General features: G+C 41.4%; 1 protein-coding gene across 5 annotated transcripts in view; it reads left to right on the top strand.

The window, feature by feature from the left end:
- Window positions 1-2,052: 2,052 nt before the first annotated feature.
- Window positions 2,053-13,783, top strand: part of EDARADD (EDAR associated via death domain) — a 100,071-nt gene continuing 88,340 nt past the window's right edge. For 4 of the 5 annotated variants that reach the window (XM_058696233.1, XM_058696241.1, XM_058696237.1 and 1 more), the window contains exon 1: window positions 2,054-2,162. The gene's annotated coding sequence lies outside the window, so the exon portion shown is untranslated. Of the gene's footprint in view, window positions 2,163-13,783 lie in introns of all 5 variants that reach the window. The other variant, XM_058696240.1, reaches the window with a different exon arrangement.

The following is a 13,783-nucleotide window of genomic DNA, read 5'->3' on the forward strand; positions in this document are numbered from 1 at the left end:
TGCCCCCAAGCACGATCTGTGACTGAACAGAAGCTCCGGTGGCAACTTCCACCCTCCCTCTGCAAAGGCTGTCATCAGCACATTCTTGTCCCTGCCTCCACTCCTACTGGCTGGATTTGCCCTAGTGCTCTGCCCTCTCTTAGAGCCTTTCCATTCTCCCCAAGGGGAAGAGGACCATGACATCTCACCAGTGGTTGTGCCTCATATACTGTGGTGGTCAGCCCCAGTAAGAGATTGGGAACCAAAGGACCTGCATCTGGTTACGGAAAAAAAAACGAACTCTGGGGTTTGGGACACATGACACCATCAGGTAGAATTTAGATGGTTAAGGAATTACCTGAGGTTTCACATCTGGGTCGCAGCGACCCAAGAGGACACCAAGAACAGTGCTATCTCCCAGAACAGTGCTCTTTAAGTAACTTACTGCACCATACCTCTCAGGCTTTGGGAGTGGCACTTTTCCCAACCCCAGAGTCCTGATTCAAATGTGGCACTTTAGGCTCTGAGAGATGCTCACTTCCGAATCACCACTGGCTGGAAGTAATGGCTGGCAGAGGATTCCCAAAGACCTTCCCTTCGGGGTTACCCTTGCATCAAACTCCAAAGGGTGGAAGATGTGGGACTTCCCCATTGGCCTCTAGCACCAACACCCAAATGGACTTCAGAAGTGCTTTTTTATACCCGCTTACCTTACAACATCCCACTGTGATTACTCTAGAATTCATTCCATGGGTTGTTGTTGTTTTTTTCCTGCACTGATTATTATAGACTGAATTGTGTCCCCCAGGCCATATGTAGCATTCCTAATCCCCTAGATGTCTGCTTTTGGAGATAGGGCCTATATGGATGTGATAATGGTTAAATGAGGACCTAAGGATCCTGATCTGCTAGCACTGGTGCCCTCACAAGAAGGGGGAGAGACACCGTGGCTCCCTCTGCCCACCTTGCCTGTGAGTGCCCACAGAGAAGAGGCCACCTGAGCACGTGGTGAAAAGATAGCTATCTATCAGCCAAGCAGAGAAGGCTCGCCAGAACCCAGCCTTGCTGGCACGTTGATCTTGGACTTCTAACCTCCAGAACTGAGGGGGGGGGGGGGATCTTAAGCAGGCTCCACACTCTGCGTGGAGCCCCACATGGGGCTCAATCCCACGACCCTGGGATCAGGACCCAAGCCTAAATTGGCTACACCGACTGAGCCACTCATGTCCCTCTTTTTTTTTTTCCGAGAGAATTTGCAAAAGAAAAGTGATCAAGACTTTAACATTGGTACAATTAAAATAATCATAGGGATAAGCAAGAATTTCTCATCATGAAATGAGAGCAAGCGGTTAGGAAAAGAATTAACCGAGATCTCGGGAATCCAAACAGCTACTGAAATAAGAAGAGATGGACTGAACAGCAGAACAGGCACTGCTCAAAACCAAACCAGAGAGATGGGATATCAAGCTAAGGAATTCTTCCAGAAGGCATCACAAAGCATAAAAAGACAAAAGCTATGGTTGGCAGGTAAAGAATTACGAAAATCAGATCTAACAGTTCCAGCAGACGTCCCATTGGTTTGGTTGCCATCTTCCCTTCTTTTCAGCCGAAAGTAAAGGACTTCAGCGGTTGGGCTTTCTCGCAGTTATTTATTGTTAGCTTCGGGCTCCTAGTCTCAAATGCTGGTTTGGGCTCCGATTTCCCCCCGGGATTCCCCTACCAGCACCTGTAACTTCCTCAGGCTCCCCAGGCAGCCCAGGACTAGCAGCAGCTTCAATGCCACCCAGTCGCCAGCACTGTGCCTCCCCAACCAACACTTAGGCACACGCAGCCCATCGAGCGCCGGTTCGAGACGACGCTCCCGGACTTGAGTGACTCCAGGTGTCCCGTGCCAATCGAGCGATGAGAAAGCTCCCGAGCTTCTGGACGCCCGGTGGGGAGGCCGAGATGCTGAGCGCCGTGACTGTACCTGCCCCGCAGCCTCGACCCACCGCGCAGACCCCGCCCCTTCGCCCCGGCCACGCCCCCTCCGAGCGCGGGGCCTTGTGGGAGTTGTGGTCTCGCGCGACCGCGAGGGGGCCTCCCGCCGGAAGGCGGGGCAGGGGGCCGGCAGAACCCGGGAACTACGGCTGCGGAGGCCGCTCCGCCTCCCTGGGACTTCGGGCTCCACGGCGGCAAATGAGGTAGGACCACGAGGGCCTCCAAAACAAGAGGAGGTGCGCGCGGGGAGTCCTTCTCTCGGCCGGCAGCCCTCTCCCCGGGTCCCTCCTTGCGCACTGCCGTCAGCGACCCCACAGGCTCGAAATTGAGCCCCTCTCCTGCCCCGCCCCGGCGCATCCCCCGGGGCCCCAGATTTGGCCCCGACCTTCCAAAGTGGGGCTCTTCTCCTCCCAGTGTTGTTTTGTGGCCTCTTACCTCCAGGCGCTTACCAGCTGCACGCCGACGGGGCTGAGAACTTTCTCCAGGTGGTGCAGTGACAACTAGGGCTCATCATCTTTGTTTTCTCGCTGAGAGATCATTGTTCTTTGCTGGATTAATGGTTAATTGAAACCCATTGTTTCATCCATGTTGTCTGTTTAGGGGCTTGTTTAGGCTGGACAATGAATCAAGTCCATATCACTGTATCCTTCCTAGAAACAGGAACTAAGGGTGTTTTCTTTTCTAACTTTTTTTTTTTTTTTTAAATATATATATATATACTGTCTGAAACATTTTATGAAATCAACAAATCAGGATTCCAGAAAAACAAAGTGCACCAGAATTCATTCCTGCTGACGAAATGATCCATTTAACTCTTCACTATATCCTTGAGATTGAGGCTGATAATATCTAAGTTTGTGCCTGACACGGAAGTCTACACAGACAGGGTGGCAATATTATTCAAAGCCCAAACTAGGACGTTTGGACTGATTTTTCAGCTTACAGTGAATAATTCATAGGAAGAGGCCTGCTCAGACACTACTGTGGATACACATTTAATAAACTGACTCTAGTAGAAAATAGAGAAAACAGGGGCGCCTGGGTGGCTCAGTCGGGTAAGTAAGTGTCCGACTTCGGCTCAGGTCACGACCTCACGGTTAGTGAGTTTGAGTCCCCAGTCAGGTGAGCCCCTCTTCTCTCTCTCCCTCTCTCTCTGCCCCTAGCTCACTTGCCCCCTCTATCTCTTTCAAAATAAGAAAGAAAGAGAGAAAGAAAGAAAGAAAGAGAAAAATAAAATAGAGAAAACAGTTTTGAACGAAAGAAAAAAGAAAGAAAATAGAGAAAACATAAAAATTGACAGTTCACATCACGATGTTATTTTCTTTTTAGAATCCTGTCCTTCGAATCGATAATCTTTCACTACAGATTCAGGTTACTTTTGTATCACTGAAGCACATATTCTACAAAAACAAGAAGAAGAAAAAGTTTATCATGTAAAACCAGATTATATTACAATTAAAGAAATAATGCTGAAGAGTAGATGTGCTCTTCAGAAGGAACAAGATGAAACATACATGTGTCTAGTCCTTAATTTCCAATCCCAATACCTATTGTAAAGCATTCATAATCCAAGTAATATTAATTTCTGTGATTCTAAAATTTCATCCTAAAAAGATGTCATCATGTAACCCATCATACTTAACACTTTCAACGGTACTAACAGGTTGCTGGCTGGCATTTAGGGTCCTCTTCAGTTGGGCCCCTCCTCTTCTTTCTAACCTTTTCTCCCTTAATAATCTTTAAGAAAATGTTCTCTCGTTATTGTTTGCTTTCTCACTGTATGACTCTCTACACCGTCTCCTTGTCTGCTCCCACCTCTGCTCACCCCAACTCCCATCCAGTCATTCAAAGGCCAACGAGAGTTTCGGCTCTTTACAACTCGGAAGGATCTCTTTCTCTCGTATTTCTGTCTCTACTGAACGTGATAGCACTTACTCTCTGTATCAGTCATTTGACGATCTATTATCCAGCTCTAGACACTTCTATCTCACTATATATGTCTTATCAAGAATAAGTAAATTTTTTGAGGTAAGGGATATACCTTTTTAGGGAAGTGATACTTCAATTTTGAAATTATCATTCACATTATAGACAAAAAGATTTGCTAATTAATTAGTTGGGGCATAAAAGGTTCTAATTTAAATTACTGTATTTTTAGAGAAGGCCAGCATTTTCTAACCACTGACCCCATAGTGTATGGCCTTCCATCATTAATGAAGGTTTTGATAACAAGAAACATCACTAGTAACTTTTGATTATGGGAAATAAGCTGAATTACACTTGGGAGACCACAACGAGTGCCCTGGGTAGTCCAAAGGGGCCTGAGGGCTCATGGGGAAAAGCAACACCCCAAAGAGGAGCTGGAAGCTATGGGAACAATGGAGAAGGCCTGGAATGCGTTTTGCAGAAAGCTGTCTCCTGCTGGGTGTGAGCTGATGACTCTTCAAGCTGCTCAAGTGATGCCAAAAATCATTGTCGTGGTCCTCCATCCCTGGGAAGATTCACTGCCTTCGATGGGGAGCAACAAGGTTGTTCTGGAGGTGAAATGCCCAGTGACTGATCCTCAATGCTGTGTCAAGTTTCAAAGAAAGAAGTGGTTACTGTAAGACGCCGGGTTTCACCTCTGTCCCAGCTGCTTTAGTTGTGGTTCCTACCCAAGTTTTGGATCTTCCTCCTTCACCAACTTCTTCCCTCCAACCTAATTCTCGAGAGTTCAAGGTTGTTCAGCTCCCTTGCAACACCCTGGTGCCAGCCTCAGGCAGGGGTCCCTCAGACAAAGGCAGAGCGCCTCTCAGCACCTGCTGCTCTCCTCTCCCAGTGGTTTTTCCACGAGGGGTCTTATCTCTTTTCTAGATCTTCTAGCAGGATGTGCGCACTTCCCATCTGCCCCTGTTGCCAGACCAACCCTTATCTGCAGGGTCAGACCCATCTGGCTTTTTGTCTGTTCTCCTCTCCGTGGATAGTTTGTCATAAACATTGTGGCCTGCTTCTGCCAGGACTTTACCCCTGAGCTATCAAAACCCATTCCTTGTGCCAGGGAAGCCTGTGAAACATTTCTGATGAGTGAACCAGGAACCCAAAATAGATTACATTGACCCTGAATGTTCTGTCCCAAATGAAAAATATTGAATTTTCTGAGGAGCCCAAAGATCTCTGAGAAGTGAAATTTCAGACTCTGCCTCCTAGTGGCATACATGAACATTCACCCTGATTCTGTGTTTGTCAATTTCCCTACTCTTCCGGTTAGTAGTTCTCTACCCCAGAAAGCCCACTCTCCACCCTTTCCTCTCCGAAAGGCTCGCAGAATCTGTACATGGCACATGGCCCCTGATGGCACTGGCTGCCCTCTGCACCTTGCGTGTAACTGCTATGGAATGTCAGGAAGGGAAGGATACCTGGCAGGTCTCTTGTTCTAAGAGTTAAGGTAGTTTGGGGCACATACTAAACAATAATCGGTGTCTTGGTTTTTCCAGATGTTCACCCTTTCTAAATTATTCTATGACTATAATTTGTTGGTTCCAGGATTTGTCTCCCCACCCCCCAATTTTAATACCCCTTAAGGCCACATGCATCTTGTACTTCACAATGTCATAGTTCAACTGACAGTGTTTCCCTTTCCTAGCAGTACGTAAAACATAGTGCATCTTACCATTGATAAGAGCTAAGATTCAATTAAATACTCTATTACGATTATGATTCTGCACTCCCACAGTGTAGTATCTCAATTCGTCAATGTAGCATACAAACCATTTCACCCCTAAGTTCATGCTCTGGGCTTAGCCGCAGTCACCAACCTCCCTCTCCAACCCATCCCCCTCCCACCAGATGCTGTGACCCGTTGTCCAGAACTTGCGGTCGTTTCGCAGATACACTGTGCTGCCTCCTGGCACATTCGTACTCCTTCTTTTGGGTGGCATTCACGCATCACCTCCCCTGAAAATCTGTTGCTAACTTAGTGGCTCCCACCCAGCTCCATCCCTTGGCAGCCTTTTAACTCCCTCTATTAAAGAGCTTGTCACACTGCACTGTGGACATGCCGGTCTTCCCCTGAGAAGCGGAAGGAGCAGTGAGGGCCCTGAGCATTTTCAGCTCCAGTTGGAGCCCCATGCCTGGCTCTCAGGAAATGCTGGGTGCTGGTGACAAATGGTGGTTATGCTCCGGCTTCAGTGGGCCCTTTGCCCACCACGGGTGGTTCATTCAGTTGACTTAGCACAGGGTCTGGGTCAATAAACAGTCGGTGTTATTACTGCTGTTGTTCTAGGGTTTTTTCCCTCAAAATTTCCCAGGTCTTTCCCCAAAATTTCCACACCCAGAGTGGAACCTGATGCAGTGCTCGATCCCACAAACCATGAGATCATGACCTGAGCTGAAATCAAGAGTTGGACACTCAACTGACTGAGCCACCCAGGTGCCCTACATTACTTTATTTCAGGCCTCAACCACTTCTTGATCAGATCAGGTGAAAACATTTTCCTTGCTGCACCCTCTATATATTCTATTCCTAGTAATTTATAATTTACATGATCTTACTGTATCAAATAGTTCCATCTTCTAAAAATCTAATTTTGATCTTGTCATTCGCCCTTCTTAGAACCATGTTATACCTTTAGTAGCAAACTTGAAATCTTGGCCATTGGTTTTTATTTTGATTTAGGTTTGGGGTTTTTTTTTTGGGGGGGGGCAGGGGCATGGTAACTTTAAAAATCCCTCCAGCCCTTGGCTCTGTCTACCTGACTGCTTTCATCTGTTTCTGCAATAAAATTGTTCTGCTAGCAAAAACTATCGTTGTTGTCAGTGGCTCCCCCTACTGAACATTTCATTAGTAGAATTTTGTTTTCTTTTTGCTATGTTAAATTTGTAACAGCAAGGAGACGTTTCAGTAGAGATGTTTCACAGATAACTTTCTCTAACTGTGGGAATTTTACAAGATTTTTTCAAGACACTGATAATTATAACTTTACGTAACTCATTGTTACTGTACTCTTAACTGGCCAAACATTTGTTGGCACACAAGAAAGAGTAACATGGTTCTACAGACATTACAGTACAGGGTCCCTTGGTCTAGAGGCCTAGATTCTAGCTCATCACTGTACAAGGCATGAGGCCTGTTAGTGATTTTATTTCCTCCTCTGCAAAATGGGCCCCCAGGTCCTTTCCACCCAAATAAATAATGTGGTAATTCTCTGAGTGAGTTACACTTTTTGTTTAAATAGTCAACTGTCTTTTAAAAGGATGTCAATCATTTTTTTAAATCCCATATATTAACTCCCATCCTGAAAATTTGTCATTTTGATCCTCTCTGCTGAATAAAATATTCTAAAACTTCAGGGGTGTCTCGGTGGCTCAGTCCATTAAGCATCCGACTTTGGCTCAGGTCATGATCTCATAGTTTGTGAGTTCAAGCCCCGTGTCCATCTCTGTACTGAAAGCTCAGAGCCTGGAATGTGCTTTGGCTTCTGTGTCTCCCTCTGTCTCTCTCCCCTTCCCCCACTTATGCTCACGCTCTCTCTCTCTCAAAAATAAATACACATTAAAAATATATATATTCTAAAACTTCAATTGTTTGCAGGTGTTTGCAGTGTAAACATTCTATATGTATTTAAAAAACAAATCCATTTACCAGCTTCATTTACTCTGGCAATACCAAGAGGCCTTAGTGAAAATCTCGGAAATGTCAAAGAGTACCATTTTCTATTCATCGAATAGTTATTGAGTCTCCACTAAGTGCCAGGGTGTCAGAGAGTGAGAGCTGACAGGGATGTAGCATTTTCCCATCTTCTGCTACCATATTCATTTCTTCATTACTCAGAGGGGTCTTCTTTGTATTATCTGACCTTTTAAAAATCATAAATTTAAATTTAATTTCAGCTTTCATTCCCCTCCATTCCCCACAACGCTTATAAACCTAGAAATATTGGATAGACAGCAATTTTGTTCCATTTCTTAAGAGCTCATAGATGGCAATTTTAAATGTTATATGTTTGAGTTTTCATTACTCTTTGTTTATGTTACTTCTGCTTTGAACAGATAAACAATTGTGAATGACAGCGTGAACTTCTTACAAATGGACAACCAAAAATCCCCAAGTACACATTACTCAAGCTTTTTGTCCTCATTTAAATATTATTTCTCTCTTGATATGCATTCTTGTTTTGTATGGTCTTGCATAATAAAGATCTTTTTTAAAAAATACGGACTTTAATTTTTGGAGTTTGGGGTTCACAGTAATTGAGCAGAAGGTAGGGATTTTCCATTTATTCCCATTCTCCACATTTACACAGCCTTCTCCACTACCAACATCCTGCACCACAGTGATACATCTGTCACATTCACTGACCCTACACTGATACATCATTGTCACCCAAGGTCCACAGCTTACATTAGAGTTCACTCTTGGTATTGTAAATTGTATGTGTTTTGACAAATGTGTAGTGATATGTATCTACTATTACAGTATCATACAGAATAGTGTCGCTGCCCTAAAAATCCTCTGTGCTCTGCCTATCCATCCTTCTCTTCCCTAACCACTACAAACCACTGCTCTTTTTACTGTCTCCACAGTTCTGCCCTTTCCAGAAGGTCATATGGTTGGAGTCATACAGCATCTTCTTCAGATTGACTTCTTTGACTTATTAATCTGAATTTTAAGTTTCTTCCATGTCTCTTCATTGCTTGGTAGCCATTTCTTTTTATTGCTGAATAATATCCCACTGTCTAGATAGACCACGGTTCATTTATCCATTCTCTCACCAAAGGACATCTTGGTTGCTTCCAACTTTCAGCAATTATGCGTAAAGCAGTTATAAACATCTGTGTGCAGATTTTTGCATGCATATAGTTTTCAACTCTTGAATAAGTACCAAGGAACACAATTGCTGGATCATATGGTAAGAGTATGTTCAGTTTTATAAGAAACTGCCTAACTGTCTTCCAAAGTGGCTGTACCATTTTGTGTTCTCGCCAGCAACAAATGGGAGTTTCTCTTGTTCCACATCATCAACAGCATTTTATGTTGTCAGTGTTTTGGATTTTTGTCATTCTAATAGATGTATTATTGTTATGGGTGTAATTGTAATTTACAGTTCCCTCATGACACACAATGTGGAGCATCAGAGCATCTTTTCATATGCTTATTTCCATCTCTATCTTTTTCAGTGAGGTATCTGTTCAAGTCCTTTGCCAGCTTTTAAATCAGGTTGTTCATTTTCTTATGGTTGAGTTTTAATAGCTCTTTGTATATTTTGAATAATAGTCCTCTATAAGATATGTCTTTTGCAATTATTCTTCTCCCAGTAAGTGGCTTGTGTTCTTTCTCTTGACAGTGTCTTTTGCAGAGCAGAAGTTCTTAGTTTTAGTGAAGTTCAGCTTATCAATTATTTCTTTCATGGATCATGCCTTTGGTGTTGTATCTAAAAAGCCATTGCCATACCCCAGGTCCTTTTGGTTTTCTCCAGTGTTGCCACCTGTCTTAGAATTGTGCATTTACATTTAGGTATATAATCCATTTTGAGTTAATTTTGAAGGGTGTAAGATCTCTGTCTAGATTCTTTTTTTTTTTTCTTTTTTTCTATTTTCTCTTTTTCTTTTTTTTTTTTTTTCTTTTCTTTTTGGTATATGCATGTCCAGTTGTTCCAACACCATTTGTTGAAAAGAATATTTTTGCTCCTTTGTCAAAGATCAGTTGACTATATGACTATATTCATGTGGGTCTATTGATGGGCTCTTTATTCTGTTTAATTGATGTGCTTGTCTCTTCTTTTGCCAATCATACTGTCTTGATTACTGTAGTTTTATAGTAAGTCTTGAAGTTGATTTTTGTCAATCTGACTTTGCTGTTCTCCTTCAATATTGTGTTGGCTATACTGAGTCTTTGACCTCTCCATCTAAAATATAGAATCAATATGGTGGTATCCACAAAATAACTTTCTGGAACTTTTATTGGGATTCTGTTGCATCTATAGATCAAATTGAGAATAGCTGACATCTTGACAATATTGAGTCTTCCTATCCATGAACATGGAATATCTCTCCACTTACCTAGTTATTCTCTGATTATTTTCATTTGGGTTTTATAATTTACCTCCCATAGATGTTATACATATTTTGTTACATTTATAACTAAGTATTTCATTTTTGGAGGTGCTAATGCAAAAGGTATTGTGTTTGTAATTTCTAATTCCAATTATTCATTGCTCGTATACAGAAAAGTGATTGACTTTTGTGTTTTAACCTTGTATCCTACAACCTTGCAATGATCGCTTATTGGTTCCAGGAGTTTTTTGACAGTTTTTTTTCCTAAATAAATTATCATGTCATCTGCAAACAGACAGTTTTATTTCTTCCTTCCCAATCAGTATATTTTAATTTCCTTTTCTTGTCTTATTGCATTAGCTAAAACTTCCAATATGATGTTGACAAGGAGTGTTGAGAAGGGACATCCTTATCTTGTGCTGATCTTAGCAGCAAAACTTACAGTTTCTCACCATTAAGTATTGTTTTTTATACGTGTTCTTTATCAAGAATTCTGCTGTACTTGAATAAAATAGTTGATAGATGTAGATTATGTCCACTTGATTAATGGTGCTGTTGAATTCAACTATGTCCTTACTGGTTTTCTACTGGATCTGCCCATCTCTGACAGAGGATGTGGAATTCTCCAACTGTAATAATGAATTCATCTACTTCTCCTTATACTCTAGCTGTTTTTTTGCCTCATGCATTGTTAGACACATACACATTAAGAGTTGTTAAGTCTTGGGGCGCCTGGGTGGCGCAGTCGGTTGAGCGTCCGACTTCAGCCAGGTCACGATCTCGCGGTCCGTGAGTTCGAGCCCCGCGTCAGGCTCTGGGCCGATGGCTCGGAGCCTGGAGCCTGTTTCCAATTCTGTGTCTCCCTCTCTCTCTGCCCCTCCCCCGTTCATGCTCTGTCTCTCTCTCTGTCCCAAAAATAAATAAAAAACGTTGAAAAAAAAAAAAAAACTTTAAAAAAAGAGTTGTTAAGTCTTCCTGGAAAATTGATCCCTTTATTATTATGTAATTCTCTCTGATAAATTTATTTGCTCTGGAGTCTGCTCTGTCAGAAATTAATACAGCTACTTCTGCATTCTTTTTATTAGTGTTAACATGGTATATTATCTCTCCATTCCATTACTTTTAATCTATGTATGTTTCTTTATGTTTAAAATAAGTTTCCGGTTATAAACTTATTTTATATATATTTATATATTTTTATTTATATCTTTATATTTTATTTTATATATGTTTATATATATGTTAGACAACATATAGTTGAATCTTGTTTTTTGATCCACTCTGACAGTCTCTTTTAGTTGGTGTATTTAGACCATTAACCTTTAAAGTGATTATTTGATATCGTTGTACTTTTAAAAAATTTTTTTAAATGTTTATTTTTGAGAGGTGGGGGAGGGGCAGAGAGAGAGGGAGACAAATAATCTGAAGCAGGCTCCAGGTTCTGAGCTATCAGCACAGAGCCCAACACAGGGCTTGAACCCACGAACTGTGAGATCATGACCTGAGCTGAAGTTGGATGTTTAACCCACTGAGCCACCCAGGTGCCCTGATATTTTTGTGCTAATATCTCCTGTATTTGTCACTATTTTCCATTTGTTGCCTTTCTTCTTTGTTCCTGTTTTTATCTTCCTCTGCCTTTTGTAGTTTTCATTGAACATTTTATGTGATTACATTTTCTCTTTCTTCTTAGCATAGCAATTATATTACTTTTTCTGAAAACTTTTTTTAGTGGCTGTCCTAGAGTTTGCAATATTATAACTAATACAAGCCACTTACTTTCAAATAGTGCAGATAAGTATCTTATAATAATAAAGTAATCCTAATTCCTTCCACACATCCTTGTATCATTGCTGTCACTCATTTCACTTATACAACAAGCATACATAAACCTGTATGTGTACATAAGCATATATAATTGAATACATTGTTGCTCTTGTTATTTTGAATAACTTGTTATTAGTTAGATCAATTAAAAATAAGAAAAATAAGTTTTTATTTTACCTTCACATATTGCTTGCCTGATGTTCTTTTTTAATGTGGATCTGAGTTTTTGATCTATATTATTTTTTCTCTAAAGAACTTCTTTTAATATTTCTTGTAAGGCAGGTCTACTGGTAATAAATTTCCTTAATTTTTGTTTACTTGAGAAAATCTTTACTTCTCTTTCAATTTTGAAGAATAAGTGTGCAGGGTGCAGAATTCTAGGTTACATATTGCACTCCACTGTCTTCTTTATTTCGCTGTTTTTTTGTTTTTTTTTAAGTAGTCTCCATGCCCAACATGAGGCTCGAATTCATGACCCTGAGATCAAGAGTCACATGCTCTACTGATTGAGCCAGCCAGGCGCCCTCCACTATCTTCTTGCTTGCATAGTTTCTGAGCAAAAGTTGGATGCAATTCTTAATTTTATTCCTCTACAGATAAGGTATTTTTATTCTCTGACTTATTTTTTCTTTGTCATTGCTTTTCTGAAGTTTGAATATAATATGCTTAGGTATACTTTTTGTTCGTTTTGTTTTGGTATTTGTTTTTGGCATTTATCCTGCTTGGTGTTCTCTGAGATTCCTGGATCTGTGGGGTGGTATCTGACATTAATGTAGGAATTTTCTCAGTTATGATCACTTCATATATTTCTTTTGTTCCTTTTTCTCTTTCTTCTCCTTCTGATATTCCATTACATGTGTGTTAAAACTTTTTCAGCTATTTTTTGGTTCCTGAATATTTTGTTTTAGGGTTTCTTTCTTTCTTTCTTTCTTTCTTTCTTTCTTTCTTTCTTTCTTTTTTTTTCTGTCTTCTTTCCCTTTTCCATTTTGGAATTTTCTACTGACTTATCTTGAAACTCTGAGTTTTTCTCCTCAGCCAAATTCCATCTGCTAATGAACCAATCAAAAGCATTCTTCATTTCTGTTAGTGGTTTGGTGTTTTGTTTTTTTGTTTGTTTGTTTTTAATTTCTAGCATTTAAAAAGTTTTTTTCAGAGAATTTACATCTCCTTGATTAAATTGTCAACGTGTTCTTGCGTGCCGTCTACTTTATCCATTAGAGCCCACAACATATTCATCATAGTTTTCAGTTTTCTGGTTGATCATTCCCAAATCCTTGCCCTATCTGAGGTGAGGCTGGTTCTCCTACTTGTTCTCTTTCTTCAAACTGTGTTGTTTGCCTTGTTAGTATGCTATGTCATTTTTTTCTTGATAGCCAGACATGAAGGACTAGGTAAAAGGGACTGCAGTCCATAGGCCTTCAGTACATGCCCTTCAGTAATGTGGTGGTGAGTGTGGGGGAGAGGAAGCACTCTGCAGTCCTGTTATTTGCTGTCGGTCTTTCAGTAACTCTGTGCCTCTGGACTGCCAACTTCACAAATGCTTCTCAGTCCACTCTCCCCCCTAGAAGAGACAAAATTGCTAGAGAGGGTTGGAGTTGGGTATTTCCTTTCCCCATGTGGAGGGTTAGAGCCAGCTGAAATTGGACATTTCCTTCCTCCGAGTTGGCTAGGCTGTGATAAAACCCCCATAGTTTAGGCTCTGGAGGGCTTGTTCAGAATAGATTTCTATGAGTATTTCAAAATGATTCCTTTTCTCCTCTTGGTGCTGATATTCACGGTGAGAACCTGGTCAGACTCCTGGAGGTAAACTTCGTAAACGTGTGTGGTTGCCCCTGGAGTTTTTATTTCTCAGAAGTCCACACTGAGCCTTCAGTAATTCATCGATTACAGTTCTCGTTTTCCTGTCTTGGTACTATTTCCGCTGAAGGTCTCTGCTGTTGGTTTCTGTTCTGGTGGATTGTAATCCTCT

This window comes from Neofelis nebulosa, chromosome 13 (assembly GCF_028018385.1).
Source record: "Neofelis nebulosa isolate mNeoNeb1 chromosome 13, mNeoNeb1.pri, whole genome shotgun sequence".
Taxonomy (NCBI): domain Eukaryota; kingdom Metazoa; phylum Chordata; class Mammalia; order Carnivora; family Felidae; genus Neofelis; species Neofelis nebulosa.